At 44.5% G+C, this 16,501-nt stretch overlaps 1 protein-coding gene across 1 annotated transcript in view; it reads left to right on the forward strand.

Moving 5' to 3' along the window:
- Nucleotides 1-16,501, forward strand: part of ccser1 (coiled-coil serine-rich protein 1) — a 1,211,351-nt gene that overhangs the window by 215,607 nt on the left and 979,243 nt on the right.

A 16,501-nucleotide genomic window follows, 5' to 3' on the forward strand; every position in this document is an offset into this window, starting at 1 on the left:
TGTCACTGGGAACCTCGGCACTACCATCGTGGCTGTGCCAACTGGGCACCCTGGCAGTGCTACCCAGATGCCGCCCTGGCATTTTCCGGGTGCTCAGACGGCACTGCTAGGCTGACTACAGACTTGAATATGCAATTTTTTAAGAATGGACCCCCACTTCCTCCCTGTAGGTGTCATGTGTCACTGTCTGTGCAGAGTCTGCACGTTCTCCCTGTGTCTGCGTGGGGTTTCCTCCGGGCGCTCCGGTTTTCCTCCCACAAGTCCCGAAAGACGTGCTGTTAGGTGAATTGGACGATCTGAATTCTCCCTCTGTGTACCCAAATAGGCGCCGGAATGTGACGACTAGGGGATTTTCACAGTAACTTCATTGCAGTGTCAATTTGTGCCTACATCTTGCAATAAAGATTATTATTATTATGCTCACCTACTCAGAAGAGCCTTGTTGAGTGGTCAGTAAGGAAGGAAGCAGTTTGGGTGGGGAGGGGTGCGGTATATACTGTCTGACACCTGACTGACCCCTTGCCAGATAGAGGCAGTTAAAATTGGGGGGATAGAGTCACTATTTGGAATGCCAAGTCTATGGGAGGTGTATTGATGAGGACTGAGTGAATGAGATCTGCACCGTACCAGCTTTCCAGCGTGATTCGGAGAGTCATGTTTGCAGCTGGGCTTATTTCAATGAGTGTTGCTTCAAGAAAGGTGATCAAAGGTACAAACTGCAAAATTGCATACAAAGTACCTCGAGTGGGAACCATCCAGCAATTCTGCTTTTAGTGCCTTCTTCTTTAGTCCTGCGATGCAAATGCATTCAGATGGCTTAGTTTAACACTCGCAGGGACATCATTGTGCTCAGTACATTGTCTGCAAACACGTATCAATGCCCTGGTCTGCCTTCGCATCTCGTAAGCGCCTGATTAAAATTTTCTATTTGCACCACGAGCTTTTAGCAGATCATAATGTCGGCTCGTGGGGTTCCTGCAGGGCTGTTTCCCCGTAAACGTGGCTGATTTGAGAAGCTGGAGAGCCGACAAGTATTGTATCCAGGCAACATTAAACAGCTGGCGATGCTAACAAGCGCATGACTAAACATATCATTAGCTGATATATTTAGGTTGGACGTCCTTGTTCACAAATGGAAGAGCTTGCTTACAGTATACCGTAGTTAATCCACAAATAAAATGAACAATTTGCATTTATATAGCGCCTTTTGTGCCTTCCGATTTGTTCCAAAGTTCTTGTCAGAAATTAAGTATTTTTGAAATGGTCCCTCTGTTGTAATGTCAGAAATGCAGCAGGCAATTTGCACAAAACAAAGTTCCCCATTTCGCAATGGGATCAATGATCACTCTGGGCCCAATCTAACCAAATGGGGACAGAGTCCCGTGACGAGCACGTTTAGCCGGGTGTTTGCCGGCACTCACAGTGCCGAGAAACACCGTGATGTCTACCGTGACTCTGGTTCTGTTAGGGGCCTCAGCGGGGAATGCTCTGGAAGTCCTCAGTCCAGGAGGAGATAGGGATGCTGTTTTCAGATGCCGTCCCAATCTCTTGCCCCCCCCCACCCCAAAAAAGTCCAAACTCACCTACAAAGGTGTCCTCGGGAAGGCTCTCCTGCTCCCCACCACACCCACACAGGGCACCCCTGGGCTCGATCCTTGGCCGGGGGGGGAAATACCAACTTGGCACATTGGCACTGCTAGCCTGGCACCATGTCAGCGCCCCTGTCAGCTGGCACTGTCAGTGTGCCTGGATGGCAGGGCCAAGATGCCAGGTGGTAGTGCCAAGGTGCATGGGTGCCAGTGGGAATGCCAGGTTACCACCCTGCCCAATGTCCGACAACCCAGGATCTCTAATGGCCTGCCCCCCCCCCCCTCCCCATCAAGTGCTGTTACACCTGGTCCACATTTGTGGAAACGCAGCCCTAAACGGCGCCATGGCGAGATCTCCCAGACATGGCTGTTAGGTCCCAAATGCTGGGATAATCCGGGGCAAACATAGTTAAATGAGCGTAATTGCTGACTTAAAGATGCATTTCCGGATCTCTCCCAGGGAGATCTAGATTGTGACGTCTTGTGATACTCGGTTGAATCCTGTGACACGTCTTGAGCGTCACTGCTCTCACGAGAGGCCTCTCGCCTGATTCAACGGCCTCGCCGTTACACCGGGCATAATGAGGCCAATAAACCACACCCTATAAGAACTAGGAGCAGGAGTAGGCCATCTGGCCACTCGAGCCTGCTCCACCATTCAATGAGATCATGGCTGACCTTTTGTGGACTCAGCTCCACTTTCCGGCACGAACACCATAACCCTTAATCCCTTTATTCTTCAAAAAACGATCTATCTTTACCTTAAAAACATTTAATGATGGAGCCTCAACTGCTTTACTGGGCAAATAATTCCATAGATTCACAACCCTTTGGGTGACGAAGTTCCTCCTAAACTCAGTCCTAAATCTACTTCCCCTTATTTTGAGGCTATGTCCCCTAGTTCTGCTTTCACCCGCCAGTGGAAACAACCTGCCCGCATTTATCCTATCTATTCCCTTCATAATTTTATATGTTTCTTTAAGATCCCCCCTCTTCCTTCTAAATTCCAATGAGTACAGTCCCAGTCTACTCAAACTCTCCTCGTAATCCAACCCCTTCAGCTCTGGGATTAACCTAGTGAATCTCCTCTGCACACCCTCCAGTTCCAGTATGTCCTTTCTCAAGTAAGAAGACCAAAACTGAATACAGTACTCCCTGTGTGGCCTCACTAACACCGTATACAATTGCAGCATAACCTCCCTAGTCTTAAACTCCATCCCTCCAGCAAAGAAGGACAAAATTCCATTCGCCTTCTTAATCACCTGTTGCACCTGTAAACCAACTTTCTGTGACTCATGCACTAGCACACCCAGGTCTCTCTGCACAGCAGCATGCTTTAATATTTTATCATTTAAATAATAATCCCGTTTGCTGTTATTCCCACCAAAATGGATAATCTCACATTTGTCAACATTGTATTCCATCTGCCAGACCCGAGCCCATTCACTTAACCTATCCAAATCCTTCTGCAGACTTCTAGTATCCTCTGCACTTTTCACTTTACCACTCATCTTAGTGTCATCTGCAAACTTGGACACATTGCCCTTGGTCCCCAACTCCAAATCATCTGAGTAAATTGTGAGGGACACCACTAGCTACTGATTGCCAACCAGCGAAACACCCATTAATCCTCACTCTTTGCTTTCTATTAATTAACCAATCCTCTATCCATGCTACTACTTTACCCTTAATGCAATGCATCTTTATCTTATGCAGCAACCTTTTGTGTGGCACCTTGTCAAAGGATTTATGGAAATCCAGATATACCACATCCATTGGCTCCCTGTTATCCACTGCACTGGTAATGTCTTCAGAAAATTCCACTAAATTAGTTAGGCATGACCTGCCCTTTATGAACCCATGCTGCATCTGCCCAATGGGACAATTTCTATCCAGATGCCTCACTATTTCTTCCTTAATGATAGATTCCAGCATCTTCTCTACTACTGAAGTTAAGCTCACTGGCCTATAATTACCCGTTCTCTGCCTACCTCCTTTTTTAAACAGTGGTGTCACGTTTGCTAATTTCCAATCCACCGGGACCACCCCAGAGTCTAGTGAATTTTGGTAAATTATCACTAGTGCATTTGCAATTTCCCTAGCCATCTCTTTTAGCACTCTGGGATGCATTCCATCAGGGCCAGGAGACTTATCTACCTTTAGCCCCATTAGCTTGCCCATCACTACCTCCTTAGTGATAACAATTCTCTCAAGGTCCTCACCTGTCATAGCCTCATTTCTATCGGTCACTGGCATGGTATTTGTGTCTTCCACTGTGAAGACCGACCCAAAAAACCTGTTCAATTCCTCAGCCATTTCCTCATCTCCCATTATTAAAACTCCCTTCGCATCCTCTAAAGGACCAATATTTACCTTAGCCACTCTTTTTTGTTTTATATATTTGTAGAAACTTTTACTGTCAGTTTTTATATTCTGAGCAAGTTTACTCTCATAATCTATCTTACTCTTCTTTATACCTTTTTCAATCCTGTCTCATTACAACAGGACAAGATCTAGGACCGCTTGTTCCCTCATCGGTTCCATTACATACTGTTCTAGGAAACTATCGTGGATACATTCTATAAACTCCTCCTCAAGGCTGCCTTGACCGACCTTGTTAAACCAATCGAAATGTAGATTAAAATCCCCCATGATAACTGCTGTACCATTTCTACATGCATCAGTTATTTCTTTGTTTATTGCCTGCCCCACCATATCGTTACTATTTGGTGGCTGATAGACTACTCCTATCAGTGACTTTTTAGCCTTACTATTCCTGATTTCCACCCAAATGGATTCAACCTTATCCTCCATAGCACCGATGTCATCCCTTACTATTGCCCGGATGTCATCCTTAAATAACAGAGCAACACCACCTCCCTTACCATCCACTCTGTCCTTCCGAATAGTTTGATACCCTCGGATATTTAACTCCCGGTCGTGACCATCCTTTAACCATGTTTCAGTAATGGCCACTAAATCATAGTCATTTACGATGATTTGTGTCACCAACTCATTTACTTTATTCCGAATACTACGAGCATTCAGGTAAAGTACACTTATGTTGGTTTTTTTACCTCTGTTTTGAATATTAACATCTCCAGTTTATTCCTTTTAGTATTACTGGGCCTATTCACTAAGCTCCCCTCAGTCACTGTATCTTGTATTGTCGCCCTATGAGATTTATGACTATGGCTTCTCTGCCTTACACTTTCCCCCTTACTTCCTTTTGCTTCTGTCCCTGTTTTACTACCTTCCAACTTCCAGCATTGGTTCCCCTCCCCCTGCCACATTAGTTTAAACCCTCCCCAACAGCTCTAGCAAAACCCCCCCCACCTTGGACATCGGTTCCAGACCTGCCCAGGTGCAGACGGTCCAGTTTGTACTGGTCCCACCTCCCCCAGAACTGGTTCCAATGCCCCAGAAATTTGAATCCCTCCCTCTTGCACAATCTCTCGAGCCACGCATTCATCCTATCTATCCTGACATTCCTACTCTGACTAGCTCGTGGCACTGGTAGCAATCCTGAGATTACTACCTTTGAGGTCCTACTTTTTAGTTTAACTCCTAACTCCCTGAATTCAGCTGGCAGGACCTCATCCCGTTTTTTACCTATATCGTCGGTGCCTATGCGTACCACGACAGCTGGCTGTTCACCCCCCCCCCCCCCCCCCCCCCCCAGAATGTCCTGCAGCTGCTCCGAGAAACCCTTGACTCTTGCACCAGGGAGGCAACATACCATCCTGGAGTCTCGATTGCGTCCACAGAACCGCATATCTATTCCCCTTATGATTGAGTCCCCTATCACTATAGCCCTGCCATTTTTCTTCCTGCCCTGCTGTGCAGCAGAGCCAGCCACGGTGCCATGAACCTTGCTGCTGCTGCCTTCCCCTGGTGAGCCATCTCCCTCATCAGTATCCATAGTGGTATATCTGTTTTGCAGGGAGATGATCGCAGGAGACACCTGCACTGCCTTCCTACTCTTGCTCTGTCTTTTGGTCACCCATTTTCTATCTCCCTCAGTAACTTTCATCTGTGGTAGTGATCAACTCGTAAAATGTGCTATCCACGACCTCCTCAGCATCGCGGATGCTCCGAAGTGAGTCCATCCGCATCTCCAGAGCCGTCATGCGGTCTAACAGGAGCTGCAACTGAACACACTTCTTGCACGTGAAGGAGCCAGGGACAGTGAACGTGTCCCTCAGCTCCCACATCGCACACGAGGAGCATGACACGGGTCTGGGATCTCCTGCCATGTCTTAAACCTTAGGTAAACTTATACAACTGCAATTTCAAAAAACGAAAGAAAAATAAATAAATTAGACAATGAAAAGAAAAACAGAAAAACTACTTACCAATCACTTACATCATATTATTGTCTTATCTTTGTATGCGAACATTTAAAATTTTTGTAACTATCACATTAGATGTGGAATATTGGTTGCAACCAAAATCATCAGTCACGCTGTAGTAATTGTCTTAGTTCCTGCTCTCTGCTCAGTTCACCATGTTGATTTGATCAATTTATGCTGATCTCTGGGGTAGATCAGAGTACCTTTAGCAATCAGGAGCCAGCAGCAGAATCTGAAACAAAAGCTCAAAATGCTGGAAACACTCAACACGTCAGGCAGCATCTGTGGAGAAAGAAACAGAAGTTAACGTTTCCAGTCTATCATCTTTCATCAGAATTGTAAAGACCTAAAACCTGAGCCGGTTCTATGAGCACTTGCAGAGGCCAGGAAGAGGGGAGGGATTTAATGACTAAAGCAGTAACAGCGTACGGTAAAGAGGGATGGAAATGGGACAAGTAAAGAAACTAAAGACAGGTCTGGAAATCTAATTCGCTGATATTATTTTTCCAAAGCTTTTGACCTTATGACCAGGGACAGACCATTATCTGAAACACAGTCGAATAAATTCCAACCCAAATTCCCGGAGCATCGTAACCATTTGAACAACATCCTTGTTATTGTAAATTTGTAGCGGCCAAAACGACATATAAAGTGACTGGAGCAAAACTATAGTGGGTTTGGAAAATTAAAAAGACCTTCAGCGAGAGTTAAAATCAAAATTGCCTTTGGTTTATTGATTTCTAATGACAATTTATGAGCTTACACACTGGAATCTCTGTGGAGTAATCTCTATGGGTAGCCCCGAGGCTTGCTAACCTGCTAATAACGGCCATAATAGTTAAACCCAATTTTTCCCATTGCTCATTCCCCACCTTTGTACACTTTAAACACAAATTATTGATAGCAATCAAGAGCACTAACTCAGGGCAAACTTCCACCCTGGAGCACTGGGACTAATTGTAATGCCGGGCGCTGACACTCATTGAAGAGCGTGTCCGACTGTTTTGCCAAATGCCCTTTGTGAAATGTAATTTGGTATCATTGATTCTCGCTGTCACACCGCCGTGCTACCAAATCTAGTACACGTGTCATACCTGTCATAATATACACACAGGTATATGATGGTGCACAGACAGGCAGTGATTGACACACAGGATGACCAATGAATGCACAGAACACAGCAGCCAATCACCAGACAGGACACGGCCACTATAAAGCCAGAGAGCACTAGTTTTCCCGCTCTCTTGGGATCCAGCCTCTGAGACCGTCAGAGCCCGTGAGCAGCAACTAGAACATACACCATGTGGTAGTAAGATAGTCTGGTCAGGTTAGCCTCAGGTCTCCAGTCAAGTCAGAATAGTGTCAACCCACAGTTAAAGTATGTATGATAGTGAAGAGTTCAATAACATCGAGTTGCATTTCTTCAAGTGTTGGAAGGCTGTCTCTCTCACTGCTGCAGTAAATGCAGTCCTTGCAGACCCAGCTTACCCAACACATCAATACCTACGGATACATTTTTTATGTGCCTTCCAAGTTTAGGCATGCGTTTTGTGATGCTTTCCTGGAGCATTGTCAGGGAAAAGAGACGACTTTTAAACCAGCCTTCGTCCACCCTGACCTTGCCCCAAATTTGGGTTGGGGACGAGGGCAGGGTCATTGACATATAAGAGTTTCGTGCCAATGTAGTTGGGGCATGCACCTGATAGAAGGTGGTTGGTGTGGCTCCCTGCTGCTCCATGTGGAGTGGGATGAGGCTGGGTGACTTACGATGAAGATGGAAAGCCATCCACTGTTCTCTTTAGCTGCTCCCTCAATGATCCCAGATTGGACTGGCAGTCAATCCTTCTGGAATCGGTGACTGCATCATACGGCCAGTGCATAATCCCATACGCTGCATACTCTTGGTTCCAACAGGAGTATTTGACACTGGCTGGATAACTGGTGCAACTGGTAAAGAACACCCAGTCTCGTCTGCAAAAGTCCCATTGAGGTGGGGAAATGCAAGCCGACTCCTCTTCCTCCTTCAGTTGTGAGTGGAGGGTGGGAAGAGTGGATCATGATGGAGATACGCTGTCTCAATATCCACCTCCTCCGTCTGAGAGGCCTAACTTGAAGTCAGCCTTGGCCCTGTGGAAGCACTCTTGCATTTTAAATCAAAAGGCTGCAAGTTCAAGCCCTGCTTGAGAGACGTGAAAACCTAGGTGGATGTTTAAATGCAGTACTAAGAGAGTGCAGCACTGCCAGCTGTGTCATCGTTTAGCTGAGGCATCAAACCACAATCTTGTCTGCCCTCTCAAATCGCTGCTAAATATCCCACAATGCTTGTTCCAAGACAAACGGGGGAATGTTATCAGTATTTTTGGCCAACAATTGCGCCACGAACAATGCCTGAAAAAGACGATCTTTTAATTTGTTTCTTGTCTGTGGTCGACCTTGCTTTTCTTTTTATTTTATTTTCGTTTCATGCACTAAATGATGTGTTTGAGATGCTCGCAGAAAAATAATTTTCACTGTACCTCGGTACGTGTGACAATAAACAAATCCAAATCCAGTCCGTGTTTTCTGATCGTAGCTCTGAATACACTTCAAAAATTAATAAATGGCGAAAAAGCACTTTGGGACCCCCGGAGACTACATGAAAGGTGCATAAATACAAGTTCCTTTCTTTAATCTGGAAATTGGGGGTGGGAGGTTGGCAGTGTAGACATACTGGGCTCAGATATTTAAGGTAGACCATGGAGAAAACACAGCAGTGTGTAAACCGACCTGAATCTGACAGTCATTTGACTAATGGTGGTATTTGAAGTGTTTTCTACAACCTACACTGGAATACACACCGGCACTTGGGCAGTAATTCTTTTTTCAAACACAATATGAATAATATATTCCACGCTCAAGCAGGATTTCTGTTTGCTACTTTATTTGGTATTTTTAATCAAACCACAGCTTTTTGACTACACAGATTGGAGATCTTGCTGCCCGTGTTCATTTCCTGCAGCCTCATTGTGTGTGTCCTTGCCCAAGGCTTCCCGTACAGCTTTGCATGTTCTCCAGGTGGTCCTCCACGTGGTGTGTCCGTGCAGCCAATCTGGACTTGGAATCTCTTGCTATTGAACGCATTTATTTATCTTCTGGTACACTTCCATGGGCTAATTATACGAGAACGATGAGAGTCAAGCTTGAGGGATTCATCCTCCTTTACTGATTAATATAAATATTTCAATTAGCCAGAATGACTTCTCAATTGCAAAAAGCAGTCACTTATTTTTCACCCTGCAGAAATGGATTTGGTCATTATTTATTTGGTTTTAGGGTGGGTGGGGGAGGCTGTACATTTTGTCCATTTTTAACATCAGCCGTATTTTGTATGAGGTAATACTTCTGTGCCATATTATAATTTCATAAACGATGGTGTTTGTTTTTGTAAATTCCCAGAACGTTAATTAAAGTGGGAAATCAATGATGCCGGAGAAAGGGCGAAGCACATAGGGGCTGGTTTAGCACAGTGGGCTAAACAGCTGGCTTTTAACGCAGAACAAGGCCAGCCGCGCGGGTTCAATTCCCATACCGGCCTCCCCGAACAGGCGCCGGAATGTGGCGACTGGGGGCTTTTCACAGTAACCTCATTGAAGCCAACTTGTGACAATAATCGATTATTATTATTACAGTCAGAGGTGAACGATGTGGAACTCCCAGTTGGGAGCAGAGGTGGGAGATGTGTGCCGATTATTGAGGAGTTAGCTGCCAGTTCAGGTGGAAGGGGGCCTGGGAGGGGGGGGGGGGGGGGGGGGGGGGGGGGGGGGGGGGGGGGATCCTAAATCACGTTTGAAGCTGACCAGACAAGAGTTCCACTAATTTGCAAAAGAAAAATCATGCGGAACGTTTCATCTCTGTGTTGAAGTGTAACAAATCGTTAAATCCACTTACCAAGGGCACCCTGATGATTTTGTTTAACATGGCACGTAGGAAACCTGTTCCCCATAGATGCTTCGTCACCAGCAATTGACGCTCTTCTTACCATAGAGATATAGAAAATAGGAACAGGAGGAGGCCATTTGGCCCCGCGCACCTGGCCCTCCATTCAATATGGTCATGGTTGTTCCTCTGTCTCAATGCCATACTCCCACACTCGCCCTGTACTCCTCGATCTCTTTAGAGTCTATAAATCTCTCAATTTCCTTCTTGCATACATTCAGAGACTTGGCCTCCACAGCCTTCTGTGGTAGAGAATTCCACCCTCTGAACGAAGACATTTCTCCTCATCTCAGTCCTAACTGGCCGACCCCACACCCTGAGACTGTGACCCCTCGGTCTGGAGCCCCCGCCAGCTAGGGGCAACATCATTCCTGCACCCAGTCTATCCCGCCCTGTCTGAATTTTAAACATTTCAAAGGGATCCCCCATCTCATTCTGCTGAACTCCAGTCAAGACATGGAAAGGAATAGGCCATTCAGTTCTTCAAGCCTGGTCCGCAACTAATTATGATCGTGTCTGATCATCCGCCTCCGTAATCTGTTCTTGCTTCCCGTTGCTCCCTTTAGCCCCAAGAGCTATATCTAACACCTTCTTGAAAACATACATTTTTGGCCTCAACTGCTTTGTAGCGAATTCCACAGGCTCACCATTCTCTGGAGAAGAAATTATTTCTCCCAGTCTGCCTCCCAATATCAAATTGGGCCAACAAAGGACTCATAAAGAGTGATTCTGAATAGTGGGGAACAAAACAGTGCATTTATATAGCGCCTGTAATGTCCTGAAATGTCCCCAGGTAATTCATGGGAGAATTAACGGACAGAATTTGACACGAGCGTGAAATAGAAGTGACACTTCTGATCAAAAACTCGAGGTTTTCAGGAACAACTTAAAGGAGGAGAATCAAGTGGGGGAGAGGGGAAAGAAAGTTTAGGGGTGGAATTCCTGTGCTTAGAACCTAGATAGCCATGTTCCAATAATTTGAGATGAGATGGCTATTCTCACGAGTATAGCTTTCCCTTCGATGTTGTACGAAATGTTTTTAATTGCCAGTGACAGAAATCTGGTCAATAAAATGCAATGCAACATTGCACAGCATTATCTTGCCTATTTCAAATGCTTAGCAATGCAAAGTGTAGAAAACAACTGGACAGGTAAAATCAAATCTTTAGTTCACGGTGTTACTGTGAGGTTAACGATGCCCTCTCAAAATAAAACAGATGGTTGGTAATTGTATCCGAAAGATTACATTCCTCATGATCATCAGTTAAAAATCTTCTCACAAGTGAAGTATAAACTGTGCAACACTATTAATCACGTATGATGTACTGAGTTCCTTCTTTTGTTCCTTTTGCAGCCATTTTGTCAGTGATTGTTGTCGCAATCGAAAATATTTATGTCTCATTACACCCGTGCTAGTGTTATTCTCAAAGTCTGCAATTGTGGTGTTGCATCAAGCAAATTATAAATGAATAATTTTGCTCATGTGTGAACGTGAGACTGACAGTCGGGATATGTATGCTGCCCTCATTAAAGCTACTACTGCAAGAGATGACAGGCTTCAGATCTTTTCTCAGTTGCCTGTGAGCCCCCTTCACTGTGGATGTCATTTCAACCATGTAGCCAAGATCACATGATTCCCATCCTGAGAAAGCCTCCCAACTTGAGCCCCTCCAGCCCAGCCCAAGTGTCCCTGACCCCCACCTCCCCTAAAGGACTCCCTTGGCACCCTGGAGGTAAGTATAACTCCCTTGCTCCCCCTCGGTGTCCATGGCTCCTGGTCCCGGCTTTTCGGGACCGGTAGTGATTTGCGCCCTGGTGACTTCCACTGGAGGGAGGGGTGGATGAGTACTGGGAGGTCTCTGCATTCAACTTTAATCCCGCTAATGAGATTAAAATGAGTTGTGATCAGGTTCTCATCCCTTCTGATTGGGATCCTGATCAGGCCAGTTGGAAATGGCCGGGAGAGTCGGAAACTGGTTTGCGCCTGGTGCAGATCCTATTTCGGCGTTCTTCCACAATTCTCCCGGCAGAGCAAGATTTGTGTCGGGCGCAACATGGCCGAAGAATCACCAGTGGGTGTACAACTTCCCCAAGTTTGGAGGTGGCTCAGCCTCTGCAATGGTCCATGTACAGTAATTAGGTGAGTCTCTTCTGCTATACTCGAGTTGTTTTTGAGTCTGGATTCTCTAATTGTTCTGTTGAGAGTCAATCTTGCAATGTGCACAGTATTGCGCAGAGGTGAGTCATGTGAGACATATATTGTTCCCATAAAACAGAACATGACAGCAGGGTTTATAGTTATTATGCTTCCTTCAAGAAGTATGAAGACCTATCGGAATGTATGTATAGATTAGATAAATGCTTGAAATGGGGAATAAAGATATGCAAACACATAGAACATGGAACATAGAACATACAGTGCAGAAGGAGGCCATTCGGCCAATCGAGTCTGCATCGACCCACTTAAGCCCTCACTTCCACCCTATCCCCGTAATCCAATAACCCCTCCTACCCTTTTTTGGTCACTAAGGGCAATTTATCATGGCCAATCCACCTAATCTACACGTCTTTGGACTGTGGGAGGAAACCGGAGCACCCGGAGGAAACCCACGCAGACACGGGGAGAACGTGCAGACTCCGCACAGACAGTGACCCAGCGGGGAATCAAAGCTGGGACCCTGGCACTGTGAAGCCACAGTGCTAATCACTTGTGCTGCCCTCAATAGACATATGGGCCGGGATTTTTCAGCCATTCACGGTGGTGGGATCTTGTGGTCCCACTGATGGCGAACCGCCGCTGTGGGTGGTGGGTGGATTCAGTGAGAAATGTCTTTGACAGCAACGGGGGCCAAAGATTCCACTGCTGGCCAATGGCGGGCCAGCTCTGGCTGCCAAGAAACACGCAGTTGGGAGCGGGGGAAATCCTGTCTCCCCGTGGTATTTGACCTATTACCCATGTGGAGGTCAACTGGACTTAACTGAGGACAATGGGCTCTTTCTGTGTTGTCACTTTTCCAGTCCAGAAAGAAGGTTGGTGAAGAATAGAGCAACCTTTGCACACTTTCTTATTTATTTGCAGAGTTACAGATTATAAGAATCCACCCCCCAGCCCAGCCACCACCAGTTTCTGTGTATGTCTATTTAAACGGGCTCAAGTAAATCTCCAACTAATACCCACCACCTGCAAATAATTAAACATTATTAATGTGCAATTAACTGTAAACTTGATGTATAATCGCTGTATAATTAACCCATTCCACTCTTTCCATCAAATTCAATTAGACTTATAATTTATTAGAAACATGAACTTTGCTTAAATTGGCGTTTGTAAAAGAAATTGAATGAAAAATGCCAGACAGTCAAAAACATATTCTCAAATGAAAACTCATCCAACTGGAAACTTTTATCCTTTTTTAAGTGACCACTGGTTACACGTTCAGATGGCAGGCAGGCAGATGCACAGTAGATGGCCCACTGGAATATTGATTAATCGCAATCTGTTCAGTGACTGCTGGCTTAACTCTGGTTCATTTAACTTAGGTCTATAATATGCCCAAGACAATGAGAATAAGATGATACTGTGGGGTGCTGCAGATGATGCAGCCGCAAATATGTGGTTTTGCAGTAAGTTATAGTAAAATCATTGACGGTTCGCTTTTAGCTTCAATTATTGTTTTATGAAAAGCAATCCTTGTCTTTGCATGCCTTTTAGGTTGCATTTATAAATAGCTACAATTCATGCAAAACCGTGACAACTTGCTCAAAGTGTGCCAAACAATTAAAATGACACCTATTGTACACTGTGGCTTTTTCACATCCAATTAACACAGTTTGTCAATTGAGAGACGGTTTCAATAAATTGGTACGGCACCTCTTTAATAAGCGCCTCTTTGTAACTTAAGCTGTGAAAACCATTTTGCAAACATGTTTCTTCTGAAGACTGGAAATTCCACATATTCTTTAAACTTTTAAACAGACAATTACAAATAAATGGAGTTTGAAAGGCTCTTGTAAATCTAATCACTTTTCCTGGCAGTGACGGGCTGTTCTCGCTCACTGGGATTTACTGTTTACTGACATTGGAAAGCATCCTTCTCATTATAAGGTTTTAATCACAAGAGTTAGTTGGAGAGTCTATGGTCTGGATTTAATTGAGCATTTGGATAGCAGCAAACTTAAACTTAAACTTTTTCAAATAAATTTAAAGTGCCCAATTCATTTTTTTCCAATTAAGGGTCAATTTTGCATGGCCAATCCACCTAGCCTGCACATCTTTGGGTTGTGGAGGTGAAACCCACGCAAGCATGTGGAGAATGTGCAAACTCCACACGGACAGTGACCCAGAACCAGGATCGAACCTGGGACCTCAGCTCCATGAGGCAGCAGTGCTACCCACTGCACCACCATGCTGCCCAACTTAAACCTAAACTTAAGCTTTGTCATTCTTTGTTAGCATTTGTCCATCAAAATACTACGGATGCTGGAACTCTGAAATACAACTTATTAATATTAGGGGGTGGTTTAGCTCACTTGGCTAAATCGCTGGCTTTTAAAGCAGGCCAGCAGCACGGTTCGATTCCCGTACCAGCCTCCCCGGACAGGCGCCGGAATGTGGCGACTAGGGGCTTTTTCACGGTAACTTCGTTGAAGTCTACTCTTGACAATAAGCGATTTTCATTTCATTTCATTTCATTTTAATGTCTTGTGTCTAATATGATTTTTCACCAAGATTCTGATGAAGAGTCATTGGACTCAAAACATTAATTTTGTCTCTCTCCACAGATGCTGCCAGATATGCTGAGTTTTTCAAGCATTTTCAGGTGTTATCACTGTCTGACCATCCTCCATTTCTGCAATATACCTATTTTAAGACACCACAGGCCAAAATTGTGTCCGATACAGGATGAGGATGCAAGGAGTGGTCTGACATCCTGTTTTTAATTGTAGCTATTTGCTTTCTGTGGAAGATCCCTAATGTCAAGGAAAAGGCAATAGTGCAGGGGTGGGCAAACTTTTCCGTGCAAGGGCCACATTCAGAAATTCACAATTTTAAAGGGCCGCATAGTATATTAAGTGAAATAATTAATATTTAAAATAGCCAAAATAAAAGGCTTTTAAAGAAAAAAAAGCAATTAATTTTTATTAATTAATATTTTAAAGTAGAAACTTCACATGAAACACATGTTGTGCCGAGCAATGATCACCCTACTCAAGTCAACGTATCCACCCTATACCAGTAACCCAACAGCCCCCCCCCCCCCATTAACCATAAAATAAAAAAAAATAAAAAAATTCTTTAAAAAAAATTTTTTTTCTTTTTGTTTAATGACTTGATCTTGGCGGGCCGCATAAAGACCTTTGGCGGCCCGCGGGCCGTAGTTTGCCCACCCCTGCAATAGTGGTATCGGAAAGGATAAAAATAGATTCAAGGGAGGTACTTAAAAGTGTGGCAGTCCTCAAAGTTTAAAAGTCTCCCGGCCCAGGTGGCATGTCTCCCAGGTTACTGAAGCACAGATGGAAATTGTGGCCGCAGTCTTTCAATCCTTCCTTGACATGGGCAAAGTGCCAGAGCGCTGGAAGATTGCAAATATTATTCCCCTATTTAAAGATAAAAGGAAGGGATAAACCCATCAGTTACAGTCCTGTTAAAGAAACGTCAGTGATGGAGAAATGCGCAGAGATAAATAGTACAGGTCAAAATTAATTGGAACTTGGAAAAGTTTTGCTTCAATAAACGATAGTCAGCATTTGGTAAAGGCAAGTCATGTTGACTAACTCGGTTGAGTTTCTCAGCGGGGTAATGGAACGAGTAGTTGGTGCGTCAAAAGTGTTTGACAGAATATTCCATAATATTCATGTCAACAAACAGACAATGACAGCACAGATAATACATTGGTCAAAGAATGGAGCTAAATTTCAGAATTAAGGAAAGAACTTCCCTAGAGTGTAGAAAATGATCAGTACGCGGGAACAATGGAGGTTGAAGTCTTGGAATAATTTAAGAAGTACTTAGATGTGGCAAATTGTGCCCAGGGAAACTTGAAGGTGCTTTTGATATATGAATTAAAAAGGACTGGAGAGTCTTTTGTCACCCATAATAATTATGGCATTTCTCATTGTTTTTACTGAGGAGCGATTTGAAATAAGAATTGAAATCAACTCCACACCTTCGCCCAGCATGAATCTGAATTTTACCCTACCAAAGACAGAAACATGAAACTAAACCCACTTAAAACTATTCCTTATTTCTAATGCTTACCAATACAAATATAAATCCTTTAAAGTTGCCTTTGTTTTCCGAACACCAAGAAGAGCTTCTAGTCAAATGGAAAGAACAGGAATCTGGAAAAATGCTCTGTTAAGTGAGGACTAGAGGCAGAAGCTCCAATTTAAAAGGCAGGGATCTAAGGCACTGTCCTGTAATAATATGCGCTTGCAAAACGCCCGGAGATTGGATAAGACAATCAAAGCTTGGTGACTTCTTACTATGGGCCTGTGAAGCAGTGGTGTTCTGTTGACGCAGCTGGGTATCTGAGAGATTACGTGGAAGGCGAATCTTGATCTTAAGGAGAGGACCATCTGACG

The sequence above is a fragment of the Scyliorhinus canicula genome, chromosome 3 (genome assembly GCF_902713615.1).
Source record: "Scyliorhinus canicula chromosome 3, sScyCan1.1, whole genome shotgun sequence".
NCBI lineage: Eukaryota > Metazoa > Chordata > Chondrichthyes > Carcharhiniformes > Scyliorhinidae > Scyliorhinus > Scyliorhinus canicula.